The sequence below is a fragment of the Orcinus orca genome, chromosome 8, assembly GCF_937001465.1.
Source record: "Orcinus orca chromosome 8, mOrcOrc1.1, whole genome shotgun sequence".
NCBI classification, from domain to species: Eukaryota; Metazoa; Chordata; class Mammalia; order Artiodactyla; family Delphinidae; genus Orcinus; species Orcinus orca.
Genome location: NC_064566.1, coordinates 19,023,734 through 19,050,398, shown reverse-complemented (window position 1 = coordinate 19,050,398; position 26,665 = coordinate 19,023,734). Strand labels below are relative to the sequence as shown.

Sequence of the window (26,665 nt, the reverse complement as noted above, 5' to 3'; positions counted from 1 at the left end):
TTTTTTGTCTCTACTTGCCAATGTAATAAAAGCTGGTATCACATAATGCCCTGACTGTTAGAAAAATACTTATTCTAGATGTTTTCAATAACAAGTTCATATTTTTGAAGGGTATTTGGCATTTTTTGTTTTCAAAATGATTTGTTTGACCCTTCTAACTACCCTGTAAAGTTGGCCAGGCAAATATATTTTATTCCCATTTTAGCAGAGAAAACTGAGACTTATGACTACAGAGTTTACTGATGACAAAATGGAACTAGAATCCATATCTCCTGAACCAGTTCAATATTCTAGCCATTAATTTTCCAGAAGATATAACATCTAGAAATATGATAAGAATTCACTTAGACAATTGTCAAATTAGGAACATAAAATCTTCACTTTATCAAAATAGATAACAAAATTTGTTCACTCTTCCCCCAAACAATAATCAATCCAAGACCATCCCAAATGGGTCAGAGAGCTGATATACATACAACGGGCAAAGGAAAGAACTAACACTTTTGGAAAATCTCTTATGGACTGAGTTCAATACCAGGTATGTGAAAGGCAGTAAGTAACTTGTCTTAATGGCTGGTAGAAGGTAGATCTGTAATAATAAGGCCAATCCCATCACACCACATTACCTCCAATCTACTTACAATGGCCTTAGCAGAAAGTAGTTTTGCAACTTCTTGCCTATTATAGATAATTAATCTATTATTCAGTTGGAAACAATTTGACCCTAGTCCAGGCTGATTTTTGTGATGAAGTTGAACTTAGGTGTGAGTTACAATGTGGATGATCTTCTCACCATATGACTTGACCCAATATGCTTACGTTTTCTGGGTGTTATTTTCATCCTATAAAATGAGTGATTTGAATAAAATTATTTACGTTGTTTATTCTAGCTCTAAAATCACATCATATGGTTTTATATAGTTCCTTGACATGTGATATACAGTACAAGCTAAGTGGTTACGGTGGCATGTGTTTCCACAACAGCTGATATCATAATTAGGCAGGAATTAAAATGCCAACTTTAGACAAACCAAGTTTGTAACCAAACAGGACCCTATGAAGCCTTCCCAGAAGAGACTCCCACCCATGTCCTCTGCCTGCCTTTTGTCTGTAGAAGAACTTTAGTCAAAGAATAAATTTAATCAGAGAAGTGAGAAAATGCAGAAAGAAAGGAAAATAGTCAAACAATACAAAATAATAATAATTTAACCATTAAACAAAGTCAAGGACCTTTAGTTCTTCCTCAAGGACTATAGATAATATTCTGAGCCATGTCCTTTGAGATGTTTTGCAGATACTGAAACCCCACCAGGTGGAAGAAGTTAACTGTATGCTGCCCACAAGCTAATAGACCCCAAACCAGTTGGAACCAGAAGGTTGATGATGCTGACTCCTGATTAGCTCACCACCGACCAATCAGAAGAAGGTCCACGAGCTGACCACGCCCTGCTCCTTGAACACTGTAAGACTCCTCACTACCCGCTCCAGGGCTGGACACACAGTCTTGAGGGCATTCGCTCTCTGTAGCCCCTTTTGCCTGGCAAAGCAATAAAGCTAGTCTTTCCTACTTCACCCAAAACTATTTCTGCATTTCTATTTGGCATTGGTGAACAGAGGCTGAGTTTCAGCAACAGGTTGGCTAGTCACAGATTTACAGTTAATGTTACTAAATAGGTCACAAGTATAACCTAGGAAACAATATATGTTCCACAAGCTGTGATGAACATTAAAGAACACATTTCAAACTCATCATTTATCTATATTTTTAAATAAAAGTTATACAGAATAAGATCATTTACTTGCTGACTAATGCTGATACACTGGTTTCTATAAACAAATAAACATTAACATAAAGCCAATGTGGCAAATGACAATTGGACAGTCAGTGTCAAATTGTGGAATCACAGGTCAATAGAACAGAAAAACCCAATAGAACAAAGACTTTAGTTACTCCATTTTTTCCCCCTCTATTTGAAAGAAACCAGATCTGACAGTCCAAGTTTCAAGATGGTCTTTTGCTTATGCTATCATAAACAAAATATTAATCAGTGTCATAAATCTTAGACATTGGGTTAAATCAAACTCAGTCTCTAGGGATGCAGAAAATGAAGTCCAAAGAGGTGAAGTGATGTTCAAAATTATACATATTTGGTTCCCAGAAAGAACCTCCACTCTCCCTATTTCCAAAATTCAAGGCCAGTGAAATTTTTTCCAATACACCCTGTGCATTGTTTTCTATATCAGGTTTACAGATTCCTGCAACAACAGCCCTCAAGGTTTTCATGGCTCCTTTCCACAGTGACTGGGTGTGACTGTGTGCCTTGCACTGTTCAATGAGACCAAAGCATACAGGATACAAGCAGAGACTTTAAAAGTGCTCGAGGGCTTTCCTGGTGGCGCAGTGGTTGAGAGTCCGCCTGCCGATTCAGGGGACACGGGTTCGTGCCTCGGTCCGGGAAGATCCCACGTGCCGCGGAGCAGCTAAGCCCGTGAGCCATGGCCGCTGAGCCTGCGCGTCCGGAGCCTGTGCTCCGCAACGGGAGAGGCCACAGCAGTGAGAGGCCCGCGTACCGAAAAAAAAAAAAAAAAAAAAAAAGTGCTCGTGCATAATAGGGTCACTTCCATTCTTTGTGCTCTTAGAATCTGCTGGCACCACGTGAATAAGCCCAGTAAGTCTAATCTGCTGACTGATGGAAAACTTGAATCCAAGATGTCCTTGTCATACCGCTTCACCTCCAGAATCCTAGTTGACCCACAGGTGGCCTAAGATGCATGAGTCCAGCTGAGATCAGCAGAATATGGCTTAATTGAGCCCTGCCCAGTTGACCCACACAATCAAAGCTAAATAAAGAGTTGTTATTTTAAGCTACTAGATTTTGTGGTGATCTCTGAAATAGTGCAAACCCACGGATATAATCAGGGAGTGGCACCATCCCACCAGTTACCAAGCCAGACGTTTTGACTTCTCGCTCTCCCTCACGATTACCCTCCACATGAAATGGTGCATCCAGCCCTGCAATTCTGCCTCATAAATGACTCATTCTGACTCATAAATGAACTGCTGCTTTCCTCGTAATTCCTCTGCCTCTGTCCTAGCCCAAAAGGCCATGATCCCTTGCCTGAATTTGTTTCGTCACACAGCCTGTCAGCTAGTAGTCCTGTCTCCATTCCTGTTAGCCTCCAATTCATCTTCCACTCTACGGTCAAGTTCTACAATTCACATCTGACAATAATATCCCCTTGTTCAAAATTTTCCGTGGCCTTCCGTTATTCTTAAAATACAATCCAGACTTCAAATCGTGGTGAGGCACATATTCTCCTGTTCTTTTTAGTACAGAATTTTTCTTTCAAAATATAAGTGAGCAGGCATTCTGCCCTCGGAACTGGAGGTACCATTTCCCAAGGTGCTCATGTTACCAATTTCTCAACAATGGAATGTAGACAATTGTCAGTGTCTTAAAAGGAAATTGTGTATTGTCTACTTCCTCACTTCCTCCTGCAGGGCGGAAACTAGATGTGGTGCAAGGGAGCTAATGGACCATATGGCTATGTAGACGGCACCCTAGGGAATGAAGGACCCCCAAGAAAGAAGGAACTTAAGTCTCTAGATGATCAGGTTGAGTAGAGCTGGCTACCCACAACAGATCACTCACCTTTCTTCGTATGGGTGCATGAGAGAAAAATAAGCTTCCATTTTGTTTGAGATACTGTATATGAGGTCTCTTTTTAGAGTTTCTTAGCTTATAGCCTAGTGAATATACATTATTTCCATGGATTGCCACATATGGCTTCTGTCACTGTGTGGGCCCCACTTTTTTCCAATCTCCTTTTCACCCTCTGAAGCTATAACCATCAGCTATTTACTTCCTAGAACACCCACCAAACCTTTTACCTGAGTCTTTCCTCTTAGTCAATGCTTTTCCACCTCTATCCTTCCTCTTTATCTGACTAAATGCTACCCAATCTTAGGCCTATAGTCAATATTTTTCCTATAAACCTTCCCTATTGTCCCCCAAGTCTGGACAATTTTTTCCTTTCATGTGTGACTATCATATTCTGACTCATTCTATTAAGGCACAGAGCACATTATTTTGCATCAGTTCGCTTGTCTCTGACTAAATGCTAAATTTTGTAAATGCAAAAACAATGTCTCTTTCATTCACCATCATGTGTCCAAATGATAGTGTGATGCTTGGTATGTGTTGGGCATTATACATATTAATTGAATAAATTAATGAAAAAGTATGAAAAAAAGACTGAAAAGAAATGTATTTGAAAATAAACAGTAGTTATTTCTAGGTAGTAGGGATATAAGGGATTTTTTAAATTTTTGTTTATTTCAGTATTTTCCAAAGTCTCTAGAGGGTGCATATGTTACTTTCATAATCACAAACCACAATATAACAAAATATTTTTTCTAAAGTATATATTGGAAACAAAAGCTGACTTCTAATTTTGATGTACACACAGCCATGAATATAAACATTAACTGGATAAAATATACTTCTGCCTACTAGTTACAACAAATATTGTATGCCCAGGCTAGCAACAAGGAAATCTGAAATACTGTAATTGACCAATTTTGAAGTTCTATCCCTGGAGAGATGAAGAAAATCAATAGGGGCTGCTTCTCCCTTTCTCTAAGATGAATTTGTGTGTAATAGGAGATACACTGCGGATGATGGATGTGGGCTACATATATTCCCTTGGAGCTTGTTTGCAAAGGCTTATTTGTCCTGTCTTCCTCCTAAGTTTTCATAAACGCTTTAAGGATTAGAGTTGTTTTGCAACTGAAATTTTACTCTCTGGAGAGACTGTGAGAGAATCTTATGGTCTAGTCTCAGGACATTTGCATAGGATTGCATTTTATAATTGAAAATGTAAAAACTACCCCATTTATTCTAGCCCTTAGAACAAATTAGTAAATGTCCAGCTCATGTGGATTTGAGAAAGCAGAGCATCTATTGGATTTACTCCTCACATGTGGGAACAAACATCAGACATGTTGATTTCTTTGTCAGCGGCTGGAAGATACTCTATTGTTATCCTTTTTGCCCTTGAAATAGTTAGGATGATTTGATTGATTTTGGTTGGTGTACATTCACTTTTGGATTTCCCATTGCTAAGCTCATTCTTCGGGATGGTAATCTTTCATTGCATTGAATCAAAGGAAATCTCCCCCCAGATCATCAGTTTAATGAGGACTGGTCATTCATTCTGATGAGTTTTCCTCATTTTCTCTCGGAATGAGGACAAATGTCACAGATACATTATACACAGAGAAAGGCTGGGCTAAGATGAAGGCAGAAATTAATTTAATCTCCTGCTCTAGCTTCAACTACCTACATCATTCAAACCAACAACAGCAACACAAAATTAATAGCTCGACATACTTTTGTATTTAACCTTGAAATATGGTCAGGCAATTTCAACCAATTCAACATGCAAATTCAATCAGTATAAAGAATCCATTAGTGATTGAGACCAATTTATTAACCCAAGAAATATAAACTCTTTGTAACTGCATCACACATTCTATACTTATAACTCAGATGAAGAGCATGAAGGAATTGGCAAAGAGGATCAAAACATTGGGAGGGTATTTATTAAAAGTACACTTAAAATATTAATTATCAACTTATTTTCAGTCATTGGTTATATGTTCAAATAAATTGCAGATAATTCACTAATATTACTTTGATAGATAAAAGGAAGAATTATACCAATCTACTTTCCATAATCTTATTTCCTTGTGTTAAAACCTTACCATATTCTACTACCAAAATGGAAAGAAATGCAATCTATCAGATTTGAGATTCCTACTAAATCTTTGATGAATTGATGATTTTCAATATAATAAATTGATTATTTCTATGATAGGAGTCAGAACCTGAACTCTGAGATCTTTTGTTGAATTTTTCCCACAACATATCAACTAAGATTGAGTTAATGTATAACAACAAAACAAAACAAAACAAAACGTGTTTGGGGTTTGTAAGGGAGTTATTACACATTGAATTAAATCATACACTTAGTATTTAATTTTCGTCTACAAAGTCCTTTTCTAGAAACTTCCCTCTGTTTAAACACTTCTAATATCAGGAACTTTACTACTTTTAGAAACAGTTTATTCTATTCTTGGTCTATTTTATCTTTGTGTCAAGTTGTAAAGTTATTTACCTGTCATGTCGCTTGAAACTCAACAGCTTGGTGGGGGAGGGGGGACTCTATAATTAAGCTGTAAACGTTACAATTTTTAAATAAGGATATAGACTAAGTCATTTTAGTAAGGGCCAAAGTTAATAAGTGCAGAGTAAGGTCTAGAACAGGGGTTGGCAAACTATGGCCCATGAGCAGCCTGTTTCTAAAGGCCAACGAATAGCTTTTGCATTTTAAAATTGTTTGAAAGAAAGAAAAAGTAATATTTCATAGTACATGAAAATGTATGGCATTTACCATTTAATATCCATAAATAAAGCTTTATTGGGATACAGCCACGTTCATTTGGTGACATACTGCCTATTGCTGTTAGCGCACCATGTAGAGTTGAATAATTGTGACAGACACAAGTGTAAAATAGTTTTAACATCTAGCTCTTTACAGAAAAAGAAAATTTGATCCAGTCTAGAAAAACGTTGCCCAATAGAAACACAATGTAAAGCATAAACATATTTAAAATTTTTTAGTAGCCACATTAAAAACTATAAACAGAAATGGGTAAAATTAATTTAATAATATATTTTATTTAAGTCAAATACCCCAAACATGATATTGGCTTAATCAATCAATATATAAAATATATAAAATCAATCAATATAAAAATTATAAGTGCAATATTTTGCATTTTTTTCACATAAAACTTTAAAATTTAGTGTGTATTTCACATGCACAGCTCCTATCTATTCAGACTATCCATTTTAAGAGCTCATGACCACCTATAACCTATAGCTGGCAGCTACAATATTGAGCACTGCAGGTACAGATGATAGGTCTGCTCATGTTCAGGAGCATCTCCGGCTACTAAATAATATGTTTACATTTTATTGAGTTCATGTTTCCTGCCCTATTCTCCTGATTCTCCCCTTTCCTGCTGGAGGCCTGGGTCAAGGGTGGTTTGCTGGGGTTGGGGGAGTCTCGGTTAACAGGGTGTAGAAATGAGGCACTTATTGGTGCGCCTCTAGTTCATGGCTCTGGTGGCAAAATCCTGAAAGTACACTTGTGTATTTCTACCCAAGTTAAAATTCTATATTCTGAACTGAATGTAATAATCTGGATGTTGCCTCTCGATTACAGAACAGGAAGAAATGCCATTTCTTTTGCTCTAGCGACGATTTTGCTGTTACTGTAGTCTGTCCAATTAGTTTTCTTGGCAGCTACATCTCACCATTGATTCTTATTATACACTCAGGAAAATATCACCTCTATATCTTTTTTTAAAGTGTTGCAATTAAAGCCACAGAAGCCCGACTTACCCTTAAGTAGGGCTTCTTTCCGTTCTCACTTCTAGGTTGTGATTCAGAACTATGCTCGCATGGAACACTGGTGGTTGACAAGCAGAACTGTGTTCTCCAGCTACAAAAACAAACAAAAAACAATGTCAGTATTCCCATTCTGAATGGGAAGAAAAGAGAAATTGATTGATCATATGGACTTCAGTTCATCTTATTTTATTAATAAATTGTGAGTTAATTTTTCTGAATTCTATTTTTGTTAAACACCTTGATCATTGAAAGATAATAAAATGAGTGGCAAAACCTGTTACTGGAAGAACTCAAAAGATCACGCATGATTACTTAATTCAAGCACTTTTATTTTTTGCAGACTTCTGTTCACAGAGCTGTGATTTTATAGTGTTTTTAATTTGCACAGTAATGTTTTAATGTAGTAAAATTATTCCCAGATTTTAAGATGGAATTGAACACATCAAAAGTGTACATCATTAAAAAATTCCATTTGGTTGTTTCAGATGATAACAGTATAGTTCCATGTGTTTCAGCATCTGAGCATGGCGAAGATCCACTCTTTTAGAATATATTTCACTTTTCTTTGTCAGTGTTACCTTATTCTCTCTTCCCTTACTGTTTTTACATCAAACCCAGGGTGCTGAATGGATAGTGTGAAGTATGAGCTCTGACTATAAAAGTGTACAAATCTGTTCCTATTTCTCTCCCTTTCAAACAATAAATTAAAGCAAATGTTAACAGTTACAGGTCTAAGAAAGAATAGTTTAAGAGTTATAATTATGGTTCTAAAACAACAGTTATATGTTACTGCTCAACGAATATTAGATATGCTCATCTTTTTCCAGTGAGGAAATTCAGTGAATATAAGAACTGACAGTAATAATATAACAATGGTAGCTAAAATTTTTATGGGGTCTTACTAGATGATAACGCTGTGCAAAGATTTCACATATGATATCTCACTGAATACTCACAACATCTCTACGAGATTACTCTCAATATTGTTCCCATTTTACAGGTGAGGAAACAGATTTATCGAGGTTGAATAATTTTTTCAAGGTTAAAAATATATAAGAACACTGATTTTCTCAAATAAAATACTGGGGTTTTTTGGTTATTCATTGAGGAACCAAAGGTGAAAATACTTATTTTTGATATGATGGTCTGTTCCCTTCTAAAGTATATTTTTGTGAAAATTCTAGCTTTCATTTTAAACCTCTAACAAAATCAACTTCTAAATATGCTGTTTATTTTCCAAAATAAGTCGATTTGATTTTGAAAAAAAATATATCTGCAAAACCAGAATACAAATGACAACAATGGCACATAATAAACTGTATTGTTCTATAAATAGTGCCTTTCCCCTAAGGAATAGAAATAATGAAAGGATGTCACACTCAGACTTGAGTAATTTATAAATAATAAATAAATTGTATCATGATCACAGAATTATCATCTCCCCTACTGAACTTGCTTCTTTCCTGGTTTTCCATTTTTTTGTGAATAAGACTGCCCTCCTCCCAGAAATGTGGGTTCAAACTCTCACAGTCTTTCACTTCTCTCCTTCCCACGTGGAATAATTTACCAACTCTTTTAATTCTGAATGAACAACACAAACATATCTCTTCTTTTTCCTTTTCACCTCCAATCACCATAATCATTTTGGCTTTCCTTTTCCTGTTGCAATTGCCTCCAAATTTAGATCTTTGATCAGGCCTCTTCCTTCTGATTCACCTTGGATATTTCTGCAAAATTCCTTTTTCTCAAGCAAAGTTCTGCATAGTAGTTAAGAGCATTAATTCTGGAGTCAAGTTACCAGGGTTCAAATTCTGCCTCCACCACTGACCCACTCAGATTCTGGGCCAGTCCCTGAAACACTAGGCCTCATTTTCTCTAACATGAGAATAATAGTATTGCCTATGTCATCAGGTTATTATGAAGACTATATAAAATAAAATCGACACAGTCCTTGAAATAGTGCCCAGAACAAAAATTATTAACTATTATTATTATATTCAGGGGAATATAATAGACACATTCAGTGGTTTTAAGTTTCTAAATGTGGCATTCAAGATCCTCGATATCTGGTTCCAATCCATTCTTGCAATCACAATTTCTCATGATGCCAACTCAATTCAATTCAACATCTGTTTAGCCAGAACCCATCTATACAATGGAGAGGATTAAAAAGCCAGACACAGTACTTATCAGTGAGGCAAGATGTGGACTGAGCCTCTTCATAAATGAGGATTTCACCAGACCGGGCCACTAAGAGAAAGGAGGAGAGAACACACAAAGCATTCACACCCACACTACACTCAGCCATACAGGACCATGTTATATATTTGCCTGTGTCCTCCCCTCCTCAAGTCTTCTTCTATGCTCTCTGCTTAGAATTCCCGTTTTCCCTTCATCATCAACACTTACAAATCTTTTCCATCTCCTAAGACTCAATTCAAAAGTTTTTTATTCAAGGAAGCCTTGATTTCACTATCTGGAAATCCTTTGCATTTTTCCTTCCCATGGCATCTTAGCCAGATCTTTCTGTGGGGCTTCATACACTCTATCTTCATAGTTATTTAGGCATAAAATATAAGCTCCTTGAAATTAGGAGCTATGTAAAATTTATTTTTTACCTCTTATAACTCTCGGACAATCTCTAATAAATATCTGGAAGATATTTGTGTAATAAAATGAATGTTGTTTTAAAGTCAGAAGAACTCAGGACGGAAAAGTGATTTGCTCAAGTCACTGACCCTGATTATAAGTTCCCTCAGGACAGAAATGATGTTAGCCTTGTTCATCATCATATTCCTGATATAGTATGCCACAAATAAATATCAGACCATACCAGTGGCAGAAGTATTCACCAAAATCCAGTCTTCACAACTCCAAGGTCATTATTCACTCCTTTAAATTATGAATTTTTGCATTATTTGAAATCTAAGAATTATACACCCTTCTCACAATTCTGTGTTAATGTGTCTATTATCTGAATATTATAGATAAATGTATTCATTGATTTGACCTTATATAGATGATTATGGACTAACATTTATATATAGTATGTGTCTATTCTTTTATGGCTAAAAATATAATGAAAGTGTATTTGTGTTTAAACATATAGTTTTCCATTTAAAGTTTATGGAAATTCTAGACTTGCATGATAGATTATTTTGGAAGGCAGCTATGCTCACCACTATACCACCAACGCACACTATAGATTCTTTTGAATTCATGTTGTAAAAGAAAGGAGGCTTGAAGTCGGAAGAAGATAGCGGAAGAGTAAGACACGGAGATCACCTTCCTCCCCACAGATACATCAGAAATACATCTACACGTGGAAGAACTCCTACAGAACACCTCCTGAACGCTGGCAGAAGACCTCAGACTTCCCAAAAGGCAAGAAACTCCCCCACGTACCTGGGTAGGGCAAAAGAAAAAAGGAAAAACAGAGACAAAAGAATAGGAACGGGACCTGCACCAGTGTGAGGGAGCTGTGAAGGAGGCAAGGATTCCACACACTAGGAAGCCCCTTCTCGGGCGGAGACTGCGGGTGGCGGAGGGGGAAAGCTTCGAAGCCGCGGAGGAGAATGCACAGCAACAGGGGTGCGGAGGGCAAAGCGGAGAGATTCCCGCACAGAGGATCGGTGCCGACTGACACTCACCAGCCCGAGAGGCCTGTCTGCTCACCCGCCGGGGCAGGCGGGGCTCGGAGTTGAGGCTCTGGCTTCCGTCAGATCACAGGGAGAGGACTGGGGTTGGTGGCGTGAACACAGCCTGAAGGGGTTAGTGCACCACGGCTAGCTGGGAGGGAGTCCGGGGGAAAAGTCTGGAGCTGCCGAAGAGGCAAGAGACTTTTCTTCCCTCTTTGTTTCGTGGTGCGCGAGGAGAGGGGATTAAGAGCGCTGCTTAAAGGAGTTCCAGAGACAGGCGCGAGCCGCGGCTAAAAGCGCGGACCCCAGAGACGGGCATGAGACGCTAAGGCTGCTGCTGCCGCCACCAAGAAGCCTGTGTGCGAGCACAGGTCACTCTCCACACCTCCCTTCCGGGGAGCCTGTGCAGCCCGCCACTGCCAGGGTCCCGGGATCCAGGGACAACTTCCCCGGGAAAACTCACGGCGCGCCTCAGGCTGGTGCAACGTCATGCCGGCCTCTGCCCCCGCAGGCCCGCCCCGCACTCCATGCCCCTCCCTCCCCCCGGCCTGAGTGAGCCAGAGCCCCCGAATCAGCCGCTCCTTTAACCCCGTCCTGTCTGAGCGAAGAACAGACGCCCTCCGGTGACCTACACGCAGAGGCGGGGCCAAATCCAAAGCTGAGCCCCGGGAGCTGTGGGAACAGAGAAGAGAAAGGGAAATCTCTCCCAGCAGCCTCAGAAGCAGTGGATTAAAGCTCCACAATCAACTTGATGTACCCTGCGTCTGTGGAATACATGAATAGACAACGAATCACCCTAAATAGAGGAGGCAGACTTTGAGAGCAAGATTTATTATTTTTTCCCCATTTCCTCTTTTTGCGAGTGTGTCTGTGTATGCTTCTCTGTGACATTTTGTCTGTACAGCTTTGCTTTCACCATTTGTCTTAGGGTTCTATCCGTCCATTTTTTTGTTTTTTCTTTTTTACTTTAAAAAAAATTTTTTTTCTAATAATTTTTTTATTTTAATAACTTTTTCCTTCTTTCTTTCTTTCCTTCTTTCTTCCTTTCTTTCTACTTTTTATCCCTTTTATTCTGAGCCATGTGGATGAAAGGCTCTTGGTGCTGCAGCCAGGAGTCAGTGCTATGCCTCTGAGGTGAGAGAGCCAACTTCAGGACACTGGTCCACAAGAGACCCCCCAGCTCCACATAATATCAAACGGCGAAAATCTCCCAGAGATCTCCATGTCAACACCAGCACCCAGCTTCACTCAACGACCAGCAAGCTACAGTGCTGGACACCCTATGCCAAACAACTAGCAAGACAGGAAGACAACCCCACCCATTAGCACAGAGGCTGCCTAAAATCATAATAAGTCCACAGACACCCCAAAACACACCACCAGACATGGACCTGCCCACCAGAAAGACAAGATCCAGGCTCATCCACCAGAACACATGCAGTAGTCCCCTCCACCAGGAAGCATACACAACCCACTGAACCAACTGTAGCCACTGGGAACAGACACCAAAACAACGGGAACTATGAACCTGCAGCGTGCAAACAGGAGACCCCAAACACAGTAAGATAAGCAAAATGAGAAGACAGAAAAACACACAGCAGATGAAGGAGCAAGATAAAAACCCACCAGACCTAACAAATGAAGAGGAAATAGGCAGTGTAGCTGAAAAAGAATTCAGAATAATGATAGTAAAGATGATCCAAAATCTTGGAAATAGAATGGACAAAATGCAAGAAACACTTAACAGGGACCTAGAAGAAATAAAGATGAAACAAGCAATGATGAACAACACAATAAATGAAATTAAAAATACTCTAGATGGGATCAATAGCAGAATAACTGAGGCTGAAGAACGGATAAGTGACCTGGAAGATAAAATAGTGGAAATAACTACTGCAGAGCAGAATAAAGAAAAAAGAATGAAAAGAATTGAGGACAGTCTCAGAGACCTCTGGGACAACATTAAATGCACCAACATTCGAATTATAGGGGTTCCAGAAGAAGAAGAGAAAAAGAAAGGGACTGAGAAAATATTTGAAGAGATTATAGTTGAAAACTTCCCTAATATGGGAAAGGAAATAGTTAATCAAGTCCAGGAAGAACAGAGAGTCCCATACAGGATAAATCCAAGGAGAAACACGGCAAGATACATATTAATCAAACTGTCAAAAATTAAATACAAAGAAAACATATTAAAAGCAGCAAGGGAAAAACAACAAATAACACACAAGGGAATCCCCATAAGGTTAAGAGCTGATCTTTCAGCAGAAACTCTGCAAGCCAGAAGGGACTGGCAGGACGTATTTAAAGTGATGAAGGAGGAAAACCTACAACCAAGATTACTCTACCCAGCAAGGATCTCATTCAGATTTGATGGAGAAATTAAAACCTTTACAGGCAAGCAAAAGCTGAGAGAGTTCAGCACCACCAAACCAGCTTTACAACAAATGCTAAAGGAACTTCTCTAGGCAAAAAACACAAGAGAAGGAAAAGACCTACAATAACAAACCCCAAACAATTAAGAAAGTGGGAATAGGAACATACATATCGGTAATTACCTTAAATGTAAATGGATTAAATGCTCCCACCAAAAGACATAGACTGGCTGAATGGATACAAAAACAAGACCCATATATATGCTGTCTACAAGAGACCCACTTCAGATCTAGAGACACATACAGACTGAAAGTAAGGGGATGGAAAAAGATATTCCATGCAAATGGAAACCAAAAGAAAGCTGGAGTAGCAATTCTCATATCAGACAAAATAGACTTTAAAATAAAGATTATTAGAAGAGACAAAGAACGACACTACATAATGATCAAGGGATCAATCCAAGAAGAAGATATAACAATTGTAAATATTTATGCACCCAACATAGGACCACCTCAATACATAAGGCAAATACTAACAGCCATAAAAGGGGAAATTGACAGTAACACATTCATAGTAGGGGACTTTAACACCCCACTTTCACCCATGGCCAGATCATCCAAAATGGAAATAAATAAGGAAACACAAGCTTTAAATGATACATTAAACAAGATGGACTTAATTGATATTTATAGGACATTCCATCCAAAAACAACAGAATACACATTTTTCTCAAGTGCTTATGGAACATCCTCCAGAATAGATCATATATTGGGTCACAAATCAAGCCTTGGTAAATTTAAGAAAATTGAAATTGTATAAAGTATCTTTTCTGACCACAACGCTATGAGACTAGATATCAATTACAGGAAAAGATCTGTAAAAAATACATGGAGGCTAAACAATACACTACTTAATAACGAAGTGATCACTGAAGATATCAAAGAGGAAATAAAAAAATATCTAGCAACAAATGACAATGGAGACACGATGACCCAAAACCTATGGGATGCAGCAAAAGCAGTTCTAAGAGGGAAGTTTATAGCAATACAATCCTACCTTAAGAAACAGGAAACATCTCGAATAAACAACCTAACCTTGCACCTAAAGCAATTAGAGAAAGAAGAACAAAAAAACCCCCAAAGTTAGCAGAAGGAAAGAAATCATAAAGATCAGATCAGAAATAAATGAAAAAGAAATAAAGGAAATGATAGCAAAGATCAATAAAACTAAAAGCTGGTTCTTTGAGAAGATAAACAAAATTGATAAACCATTAGCCAGACTCATCAAGAAGAAAAGGGAGAAGACTCAATAGAATTAGAAATGAAAAAGGAGAAGTAACAACTGACACTGTAGAAATACAAAAGATGATGAGAGATTACTACAAGCAACTCTATGCCAATACAATGGACAACCTGGAAGAAATGGACAAATTCTTAGAAAAGCACAACCTTCTGAGACTGAACCAGGAAGAAATAGAAAATATGAACAGACCAATCACAAGCACTGAAATTGAAACTGTGATTAAAAATCTTCCAACAAATAAAACCTCAGGGCCAGATGGCTTCACAGGCAAATTCTATCAAACATTTAGAGAAGAGCTAACCCCTATCCTTCTCAAATGCTTCCAAAATATAGCAGAGGGAGGAACACTCCCAAACTCATTCTACGAGGCCACCATCACCCTGATACCAAAACCAGATAAGGATGTCACAAAGAAAGAAAACTACAGGCCAATATCACTGATGAACATAGATGCAAAAATCCTCAACAAAATACTAGCAAACAGAATCCAACAGCACATTAAAAGGATCACACACCATGATCAAGTGGGGTTTATCACAGGAATGCAAGGATTCTTCAATATATGCAAATCAATCAATGTGATACACCATATTAACAAAATTGAAGGAGAAATACCATATGATCATCTCAATAGATGCAGAGAAAGCTTCCGACAAAATTCAACACGCATTTATGATAAAAACCCTCCAGAAAGTAGGCACAGAGGGAACTTTCCTCAACATAATAAAGGCCATATATGACAAAGCCACAGCCAACATCATCCTCAATGTTGAAAAACTGAAAGCATTTCCACTAAGATCAGGAAAAAGACAAGGTTGCCCACTCTCACCACTCTTATTCAAAATAGTTTTGGAGGTTTTAGCCACAGCAATCGGAGAAGAAAAGGAAACAAAAGGAATCCAAATCAGAAAAGAAGAAGTAAAGCTGTCACTGTTTGCAGATGACATGATACTATACATAGAGAATCCTAAAGATGCTACCAGAAAACTACTAGAGCTAATCAATGAATTTGGTAAAGTAGCAGGAGAAACACGCCAAGTAGCAGGATACAAAATTAATGCACAAAAATCTCTGGCATTCCTATACACTAATGATGAAAAATCTGAAAGTGAAATCAAGAAAACACTCCCATTTATTGCAACAAAAAGAATAAAATATCTGGGAGTAAACCTACCTAAGGAGACAAAAGACCTGTAGGCAGAAAATTATAAGACACTGATGAAAGAAATTAAAGATAATACAAATAGATGGAGAGATATACCATGTTCTTGGATTGGAAGAGTCAACATTCTGAAAATGACTCTACTACCCAAAGCAATCTACAGATTCAATGCAATCCCTATCAAACTACCACTGGCATTTTTCACAGAACTAGAACAAAAAATTTCACAATTTGTATGAAAACACAAAAGACCCCAAATAGCCAAAGCAATCTTGAGAACAAAAAACGGAGCTGGAGGAATCAGGCTCCCTGACTTCAGGCTATACTACAAAGCTACAGTAATCAAGACAGTATGGTACTGGCACAAAAACAGAAAGATAGATCAGTGGAACAGGATAGAAAGCCCAGAGATAAACCCATGCACATATGGTTACCTTATCTTTGATAAAGGAGGCAGGAATGTACAGTGGAGAAGGGACAGCCTCTTCAATAAGTGGTGCTGGGAAAACTGGACAGGTACATATAAAAGTATAAGATTAGAACAATCCCTAACACCATACACAAAAATAAGCTCAAAATGGATTAAATACCTAAATGTAAGGCTTTCAGAAACTATCAGATTCTTAGAGGAAAACATAGGCAGAACACTCTATGACATAAATCACAGCAAGATCCTTTTTGACCCACCTCCTAGAGAAATGGAAATAAAAACAAAAATAAACAAATGGGACCTAATGAAACTTCAAAGCTTTTGCATAGCAAAGGAAACCATAAACAAGACCAAAAGACAATCCTCAGAATGGGAGAAAATATTTGCAAATGAAGCAACCGACAAAGGATTAATCTCCAAAATTTACAAGCAGCTCATGTAGCTAAATAACAAAAAAACAAACAACCCAATCCAAAAAAGGGCAGAAGACCTAAATAGACATTTCTCCAAAGAAGATATACAGATTGCCAACAAACACATGAAAGAATGCTCAACATCATTAATCATTAGAGAAATGCAAATCAAAACTACAATGAGATATCATCTCACACCAGTCAGAATGGCCATCATCAAAAAATCTGGAAACAATAAATGCTGGAGAGGGTGTGGAGAAAAGGGAACCCTCTTGCACTGCTGGTGGGAATGTGAATTGGTACAGCCACTATGGAGAACAGTATGGAGGTTCCTTAAAATACTACAAATAGAACTACCATATGACCCAGCAATCCCACTACCGGGCATATACCCTGAGAAAACCATAATTCAAAAAGAGTCATGTACCAAAATGTTCATTGCAGCTCTATTTACAATAGCCAGGAGATGGAAACAACCTAAGTGTCCATCATCGGATGAATGGATAAAGAAGATGTGGCACATATATACAATGGAATATTACTCAGCCATAAAAGGAAACGAAATTGAGTTATTTGTAATGAGGTGGATGGAACTATAGTCTGTCATACAGAGTGAAGTAAGTCAGAAAGAGAAAGACAAATACCATATGCTAACACATATATATGGAAGCTAAGAAAAAAAAAATGTCACGAAGAACCTAAGGGTAAGACGGGAATAAAGACATAGACCTACTAGAGAATGGACTTGAGGATATGGGGAGGGGGAAGGGTCAGCTGTGACAAAGTGAGAGAGTGCCATGGACATATATACACTACCAAACGTAAGGTAGATAGCTAGTGGCAAGCAGCCGCATAGCACAGGGAGATCAGCTCGGTGGTTTGTGACTGCCTGGATGGGTGGGATAGGGAGGGTGGGAGGGAGGGAGACGCAAGAGGGAGGAGATATGGGAACATATGTATAACTGATTCACTTTGTTATAAAGCAGAAACTAAGACACCATTGTAAAGTAATTATACTCCAATAAAGATGTAAAATAAATAAATAAATAATTAATTTTAAATCTAAAAGAAAAAGAAAAAGAAAGGAGGCTTAGGCACTGGTGAGCAGAAGATTGTCATTTAAATGAGTAACATCTGCAAAGAATTTCAGAATGTGACATTACAGATTTTGCTGAACATTATATTTGGCTAAAAAATAAAAACAAATCTCAGCAGATTTGTTTAATTGAATAGTGTTTTCAAATCCACTTTCATTAGCTAGAGTGCCGCAGGACCCAGCAGTTCAGGAAAGGAATCCATTTCTAGTAGCTTATAGAGATAATGATAAGCCATTTTAATGTCTGGGTTTATTAAAAATGACTGAAATGCATTATAGGTCAGTGGTAACTGTAATGGTTTACCAACCAGTGGGGTGGAGTTAAAAATGCATTAACATTTATACAAAAGAAAGCAAATAGCAGTGAGTCTCTATTGCTTTTGACATAGTTAAATGAACTGTTATTTCACTTTTGTAGCTAATAAAATAAGACCTGCAAAAATAGAAGAAATATTCCCTTTTGGAACTTGAACAATGTGAAAAATCTAGTGTTAATGAAATAGACAGCTTCCTTCTTTCTGCACATGAGTGGTGTATTCATTAAAATACACACACACATACATGCAGGAAGAAGAAGGAATCTTTCCTTAGACTACATAGCAATCTCATTGATTCTTTTTATGACTAAGGTTTGATCAAGAAGAGCATACAGAATTAGAAAGTAAAACTTAACCCCAAGGAGGAGAGGAATAAACAGCTATGGAATGTACCTATGAAATCTAATTATATACAATCATATTAATCCCTGTCATTAACTTCAAGGCATTCCTTGATTTTGTTCCTGAAGATTTCAGACTCCTGGTCTTTCCATCCATGTCCATCTCTCTATCTATTCATATACTCAAAAATATTTACTGAGGAGAGGTGAATAAGATGTGTACGATCACTGCCCTCATGCAGTTTGTGACTTAATCATGGAGGAATATGTTAAATAAATAATTTCATGAATATATCATTACAAATGTTATAAGGAAATTAATTTAAAAAGCACAGGATGCTCTAAGCAAGACCAGCTTCACAGGCATAGGGTCTGAGGAGTCTCATGAGAGTACATGCTCAGAAAAGCTGCAGACTTGGTTTAATGCTCTCCCATTGCTGTCTGGAAATTCTTGATAATTTTAAGTTTGAAATTGTGTGTTATAATCAAGTCCAGTGGTATAAGGGAACATGCACACGAGCAGAGGAGATAGTACAACTTGAGTGTCCACCATTCTCTCCTGCCCCCATCCATATGTAGCACAGAATTCTGGTGGGCCTAGGATATGTGGCAGTTCAGTGATCCTTAAAGTTTTGAATATAAGTATCTTACGTCTAAGACTGAGTAAGCAGGCATACTGACAGCCCCCAGAGGCAACCCCTTCTGTTCTAACCAGAACCTACTTGAATGCAGAAAGAGGCTAATGACATCGAAAGAAATACGAACGACCAAGAAAGTCCATCATATCTTTTCTTATTCATGTTACTTTCCTGTGTCAGCCAACAACTTATGCTGGATATGATGACACTGAAGAGAAGGGGAGGAAAGGGTAACCCATAGTTCCTTTTTGTTTCCACCCTTCTTTATCCATCCGTAAGCTGGAAGTAGAGAACTTTGATAGAATATGTGCATATCAAGAAATGAAATAAAAACATCTAAATTAGTTTTGTGCAACATTACCTGTGTTCTGGTAAGAAGGAAATATACATGCATGTATGAGCGACAAAACAGGCATTGTGTAATTCTTATTTTTGCATACGTATTATACTCATATTTGCACTAAAACTGGCTTTGAACACTATCATGATAGATGTTAAAATATAATAATTAAAAATTTTATACTATAATTTAATAATTTATTAAATTAATGCTAATAGTTACAAATTTTAACTTTTCTTTATGGAGAACACATTAAATAACAAGTAAAAAACACCATGATAAGTCAAGAGAGAAGGAAGAAAGGAAAACCTTTATAATCTAATACTTTGCACAATGCTTTGTTTTACTTTTTGAACAAAGGGTTCCACATTTTCATTTTGGGCCGGGCTCTGCAAGTCATGTCAACCGACCTGCTGTAAGAGTGTGTAGCAAAGATCTGACTAAGCCTGGGACGTTAAGGGAGGACTTCCTGCTGAGTGACAATTAAACTGAGAGTAAAGAGGAGCACGAGTGAGGCAGATACAAAAGACAGTAGGAGGGGCTTCCCTGGTGGCGCAGTGGTTGAGAGTTCACCTGCCGATGCAGGGGACACGGGTTCGTGCCCTGGTCCGGGAAGATCCCACATGCCGCAGAGCGGCTGGGCCCGTGAGCCATGGCCGCTGAGCCTGCGCGTCTGGAGCCTGTGCTCCAAAACGGGAGAGGCCACAACAGTGAGAGGACCTCGTAAAAAAAAAAAAAAAAAAAAAAAAAAAGGCAGTAGGAGGCCTGAGAGGGAAGTTGGGAGGGTTAGATTTTCCAGGAAGAGGGTCAGATCCAAAGACACTAAAGGAAGAAGGAGGTAGGAGTGTTTGTGGAACAGAAATAAAATTAGTATGGTTGGAACTTAAGCAGGCAAGGGATTCCTGCTGGGCAGGAATCTGGGCAAAGCTTCCACCACGCTGCAGCTCTTGAAAGAAGAAAAACAATAGGGCTGAAACCAGGGCAACTGGAATATCCAGGCTTGAATAGGACAAAAGCCACCCTAAGTTATTACTACGTGCCTGGCACTTTGCCAACTGACCTGCCAACGTTACTTTTTTGGTCCTCCCAACGACAAAGCAAAGTGGGATTTACTGGCTTCGTTATTCAGACAAGGAAATATGAGGCTAGGATAGATTGAGAAATTTGTCCCAGGTCATATAGCTGGTGAGTGACACTCACAGATGAAACATTCTTTCTGAATATAAACTAGAATGTAAGCCCCAGATGGGAAGAGACCTTGCCTGTCTTTGTGTTTCTATATTCTTAGCATATAGACCAATGCCTGGCACAAAATAAGCTCTCAATATTTGTTAAATGAATGAATGACTTGGGTGAGTCTTATTTGGAAAGTCCACTGTGTCTTCTTGACTTCAAAAGGATTTTAGAGTATTTGGATGGAATTTTTGTCTATTTTGAGAATCAGTAATGTTTCTTTTCAAATGAACTATAAAAATGAAAAGGGAAAGCAGCAGGTTTAGCTGAAAGAGAAAAGACAGGAAGGTAGGGTATAGACTTTGCCTTTATTAACTGTATGACCTTGGTCAAGTCACTTCCCTTCAGTTCTTGGTTTTCTTCAGCAGAATAGAACAGGTCATGTGTGAGGTGCTTTCTGGTTCTTACACATTATGATTGATCCTGTGAATTGTCTGGCAATAACAGAACTCAATGCCTAAAGTTTCTTTACAACAGAGAGGAAACACAAACTATGATCATACAATTCTGAGGCACCAAATTCCTCAAACAATCTCACTCCATTTATTCATTCATTCATTCTTTTATCAAGCCTTTCTGAAAGGTGTACCACGTGCCTACAAGAAGCCTTCTGCTGAAATGATGAACAAATGATCTCCATTTCTGGAAGCAGGAAGACCTTGAGTCAGCAAAGCCTGGGTTAGAGTTTATCTGCTACTCAAAGATGGTAAAAGCCAAATCTATTTCCATTTTGAATCATGATTCAGGTATCAAGCAAAGCCAACGCTGCTCTAATGCAGAAAAATAATGCCAGCACCCTTCAGAATAAATTCCGACGTGTGACTCATTTGACTACTTTCCTCACTTTGACTTTCCCTTGGTGAAACAGCAAAGGCAGAGAGCTTTAAACCTCCTACACAAAACGAGATCGGTGCCTTCCGTTCATCAAAACCAGTCCCATTGACACAGAGGCAAGCATGCGATCAAGAGGATCAGGGCAGGAAGAATAATGGGCTCTGGCTCACGCAGGGTCCAAGAGGCAGAGCCCATGGAGAAGAGACAGGCACAATGTTTCTACACTGAGGTATGACTTTCTTGGTAGTGCAAGAGGCATTTCTTACAGGAAGTGAGCATCACAAAGGGATGAAGAATGAAGCACCTGGCCTAGATGGTTGGGGAACTTCTGTTGTTTCTCATATTTGGGGGTGATGAGCAAGGGAAGGAGGCAAGTTTTACTTACCTGCTTATGAAGAGTAGAAAACCTCAGAAGGAGTCAAACTAGCCAACACCTGGAGCAATCCAGCAAATATTATGAATAGATTTATTTTGAAATTGAAGGACTGAATGAGTTAATTACAGTTAACAGGCAATCACAGTTTTTCAAAGCAAGGAGATTGTAGAATGTACCTCCCTGACCTTCAATTTCAGAGAGCTTAACGGAAGGGACCCAGCTGCTGTGCTCTGAAATCAATTGCCACATTTGTCCCCCAGCTATGCGTCCAGCCAAGGATTGAGCATAGCAGATTTGTCTCTGTAAGACATGGGACTCCTCTGACAGCTGACTCTGTCCTGAGGACTCCCTGACAGCCTTACTGAATCTTTCTTGTTCTTCACAGTGATCTATCTAGAATGTTTCCACCCAACCTCCGTTCCTTCTCTCCTTCACTTGGGATTAGAAGTGCATCCTGGTCTGATGGTTCTCCAGCCTTCCTATCAACTCCATCTTCATCTTCTTTCAAAAGCCTTAATTTTTAGAAAATCTAGTCTTTGTGACTGCTTCTTGGGAGACCTAGACTAACACAAAGATACATCTGGAGAAGATACATGCTGAGTGAACCACTCAGTCTCAATCTGGTGAATGATTCACTGAGGAAGACACCAGCTCAGCACTTACTGAATTGAAAGGAATATGAACAAGTTGGAATGTACTGAGTACTAATTATGTGTTGGGTGCTGTACTAACTGCTTCTCATGCCTTATTTCACTTAATTCTTTCAACAACCCCATGTAGTAGTTTTTTTATAGATGAAACTGTAGCTTGCCAGCTCATGAGTGTTGGAGCTAGAATTCCAAGCCAGGTCTTTATTTTACTTTATTGGTTTAAAGTAATTTATTGCTTTAAAGTACTTTATCTGTTTTAAAGTCTACGCCTTTACCCTTTACTATAGCCATTACCAACAGTATCCTTGCTATCGTTTTATAGGGTAAGAAAACATTACTAATGCACCTATAGAAGAAAAATATTCAATTTACCACCACTAACACCACCACAATTATCGTCATCATTATCAGCCTCATGTTCATCGTCATCATCAGTCACAATTCTAAAAGGGACTTACAGTTATTGATCATATATATATATATATATGATTTTATGATTACACAGTGAATTAGGCAAACCCTAGAAATAAAGCTCAGAGATGCCTTCTCGACCTAAGTCCAGCATTTTTTCACTGTATCATGCCGCCTCCTCGTCTATGCTACGTCTTTGCCCAAGGTGAATTAAAGATGTTGGAGATTTAAGACTTTCTTTATATACCAGTTTTTAACTGCCAATAGGACACTTGAAATCTTGGTTTAATAGCTGGACTCAGTAAGACAAATCTGACGTCCTTATTCTAGAAACAGCTTTCTCTCTAGGACAAGGAGGATTGGGCAATTTGGGTGGTATTATGGGAAACCTTTTGCCTCTGGGTCAAAGTTACTGGGCTCCAGACCAAATCAGTGATGATCAAATGCCAGTCTGTCTGACAGCTGTCTGGTGGCCTCTGTGATAGGGCCTCCAGCCAGTCACTTGTGGGCAACCATCCATGCTACATCCAGTGCCTGCTGCCATTTCTAATGACAGGCACAGTAGAAAGGTTGGCAGTTCAAGTAGGCATGGAGACCCGGGTATCCATTATTTGAGACCAACACTTAAATTCTGATTTAATAACAGCTTCCAAACCAGTAGCAATTTCTCTCCAAAAGAAGGGTCTTTCACTGGCCCATCTGCCGTACTCATCAGCCCACCACTTTCTTTTTTCCAATAGTGAGATGAAATTTTACCTTTGAATTAAGCACAAGGTCAGATAAAATAAGTCACTGTGAGCAGTCATTATATTTTCTGTCACTGGACCAATTAAGATTTCCAGCTGTCATTTTCTGATGTTGCAGCTCCATAAAAAATGACACTGAGATGCATTGATCTGTGTCAAAGCTGCTTCAGAGGGAAAACTGGACCCAAAATAATGATAATTGTCATAGGATGTCACACCATCAAATGAAAACATAAAAAGCAAAATGCTGTGGGGAATCTGCAAAGTCATCCTCCTTGTCGAGGTGAGACCATATTATATCAAAGCAAGCCCATTGTTTCAGTGACTGTCCCCGCTCTGTAGTGGATACCCTCCCTGGTCTCTAAAGCAGATTATGCCCAGTTCATGCTAATTTGATTTCAATTGGATTTTCAAACTGAAAAAAAAAATATATGTATATATTATATATTATTATTAACATATATTATATATAATATATATATGTATATATACATATATATATAGTCATTTGAATAAGAGAATCTTGTTGGAACCTCAAGATTTATGCAAAGTACTTTATCTACTTCTATACTTTCAAAATGTTCAGCCCATTAGATTCACTTTACCAAAAATGTAAACTCCATCCAATCTTGGTATGACTGGAACCTAAATTTCTTTTTGTCCACCAACTTTGAGGGGTGTGTGTGTGTGTATGTGTGTGTATTTGGCTAATGGAGGTCTAGTTTAAAAAAGTATAGCATTTACTGGAAATGAAATGGAGAGTAAGTAGAAGAAGTTAAAAGTACATCTAATAATCACCATCACAAGAAGAAATGGCATCCAAGGAACACTAAAATTAAATAATGAAATTTTGTCCCTATTCTGCATTACTAGAAGCTCCTTTTAATGTAAAAGCATAACTGTAAATATATTAAAAACATTGAAATATGTATTTTAAACATATGAACTTTATGGTATGTAACATATATAAAGAAAACTATTAAAAAAACAAAAAAAAAACAAGAAATGAAATGTTCCAAGGACACAAAGGGGAAAGGTGCTCCTCGCCCCCCAAATGACTGAAGAGACAAAAACCAGAGCTTAAGGAGCAAAGGTATTTTGGGAAGACGTGATTGAATTTACCACAAAATGAAAGAATGGGAGATGACCCTATAAGTATCTCATTGTTTGAATATTTATTTCTTAGAAGGAGGAGTTCATTATTTTATATTACCCTGAGCCTGGAACAAAAATGTAAATTTTTGAAATAACTTTAAACTCAAAGAACCATATTTTGTCTGAACACATTGTCTAATTGCTCAGTTGCTTTCTTGTTAGAGGGTATAGCACACCTTTCCATGGGATATTGTTCTTGCTAGAATCTCAAGATCTATGCAGAGTAGGTTATCTTCTTGTGCTTCAAAAAAAAGGTACAGTTGATTAAATTCATTTTTCCAAAACTGCAAACTCCATCCAATCTTTGCACGCCTAAGACCTAAAATTCTTCTTGTCTATCAATCGTGAGGGGCACTGAGGAACAGTCCTGAATGTAATAGATTTTGCCTCTTGGAAATGATAAGAAATAAACTAGTAGTGAGCTAGAACCACTTGCACAAGCTCACAAGATTCAATGGTCAAACTTTTAAGAGTTTCTCGAGTCAGTTATTGACCACTGCCATTACTAAAGATAAAATTATATGTTTACAATTAAATAAATTATATTAGGAACAAAGGTAATAGATATTCAAAACACCACTTCCTAAAGATTTTCATACTTCGTACTATTATCTGTCTATTGTAATGTATGGCAGGAATACTATACAATGATGTGCTATGCACATCTCTTCCCAGCTGTGTGTTCAGTGACATCACCTTGATAACTTCGTTTCATTGTTTTATTTTTGTCATTTGTTAACATTAGTGAAATATTAACCAACATTTATGTTGGAACTAAGCTCCTTTGTACTGCAGACAGATTGGCTATGAATATAACAGTTCAGCTAAAATCAATGAGAGCACTGTACGAGAATCAATTAACTATTTGGAATAAAGAGGATTGCATATTTCATGAATAATGATAAATTCTGTCTTTTTACATCAGTCTAATGTATAATAAACTTCTGTATGTGTACTTTCACATTATGTATATTTTATACAGAAATCAAATATATATTTTTTTCTTTTAGTAGGAGGTGAGCCAGTTGTTAAATATTTATTAGCAAACCACTGGATAAAATTGACTAGAGAAGTAACATCAGATCACGGAGGGCCTTTCTTATAGCCCAGCAAAGGTAAAATACATCATTGCCCTACAGAGGGGTGGAAATCACCTTAATTAATCTTTGCATGGATCTAGGAAATTTAAGTGCCTTCACAAAATTTGGCACATCTGCTCTGAGAAACCTGGAAAATGCATTTTACTCTTTCTTTCAAGGCTGGTACTTGAGTGAAGTGTGAACTAACAAGTATCTTCTGATGAAGGGAGGGTACTAAGTGGAACTTCAAAATGAAGAGGAGTCATATTTTCGTATTTTTCCTGCATATTAAAGCATCTTAAATCCTTTTAGCTCACTGTAATTTGCCTTTTCTCTAAGAAGAAAAAAATGATTAAGCACGAGCCACCTTCTAGTCAGTACCTATATTTTAGGGTTGCATGAAATAAGGGGTGCTTTGCAGCTCCTTTCTTATAGATTCCTTCTATACAGTTCATTTTTAATGAAATAATATGAAATGCTTTTAAAAGCATTTTCAATAGATTTCAGTATCATCAAATAGATTTCAATGCACAAGTATGTATGCACAGGAATTTCTTGCATCATTTGCAATAATGATAAAGAGGAAAGAACATAAAATGGACCAGCTAAATACCTTAGAGCAATCCACCCAAGCAATACCATTTAAT

The 26,665-nt window shown here is 37.9% G+C and overlaps 1 protein-coding gene across 5 annotated transcripts in view; it reads right to left on the bottom strand.

Moving 5' to 3' along the window:
* LRRC4C (leucine rich repeat containing 4C) overlaps positions 1 to 26,665 on the bottom strand; it is a 1,217,740-nt gene that overhangs the window by 252,734 nt on the left and 938,341 nt on the right. For all 5 annotated transcript variants that reach the window (XR_007478685.1, XR_007478686.1, XM_049713174.1 and 2 more), the window contains exon 5: positions 7,473 to 7,572. The gene's annotated coding sequence lies outside the window, so the exon portion shown is untranslated. The remainder of the gene's footprint in view (positions 1 to 7,472; positions 7,573 to 26,665) is intronic.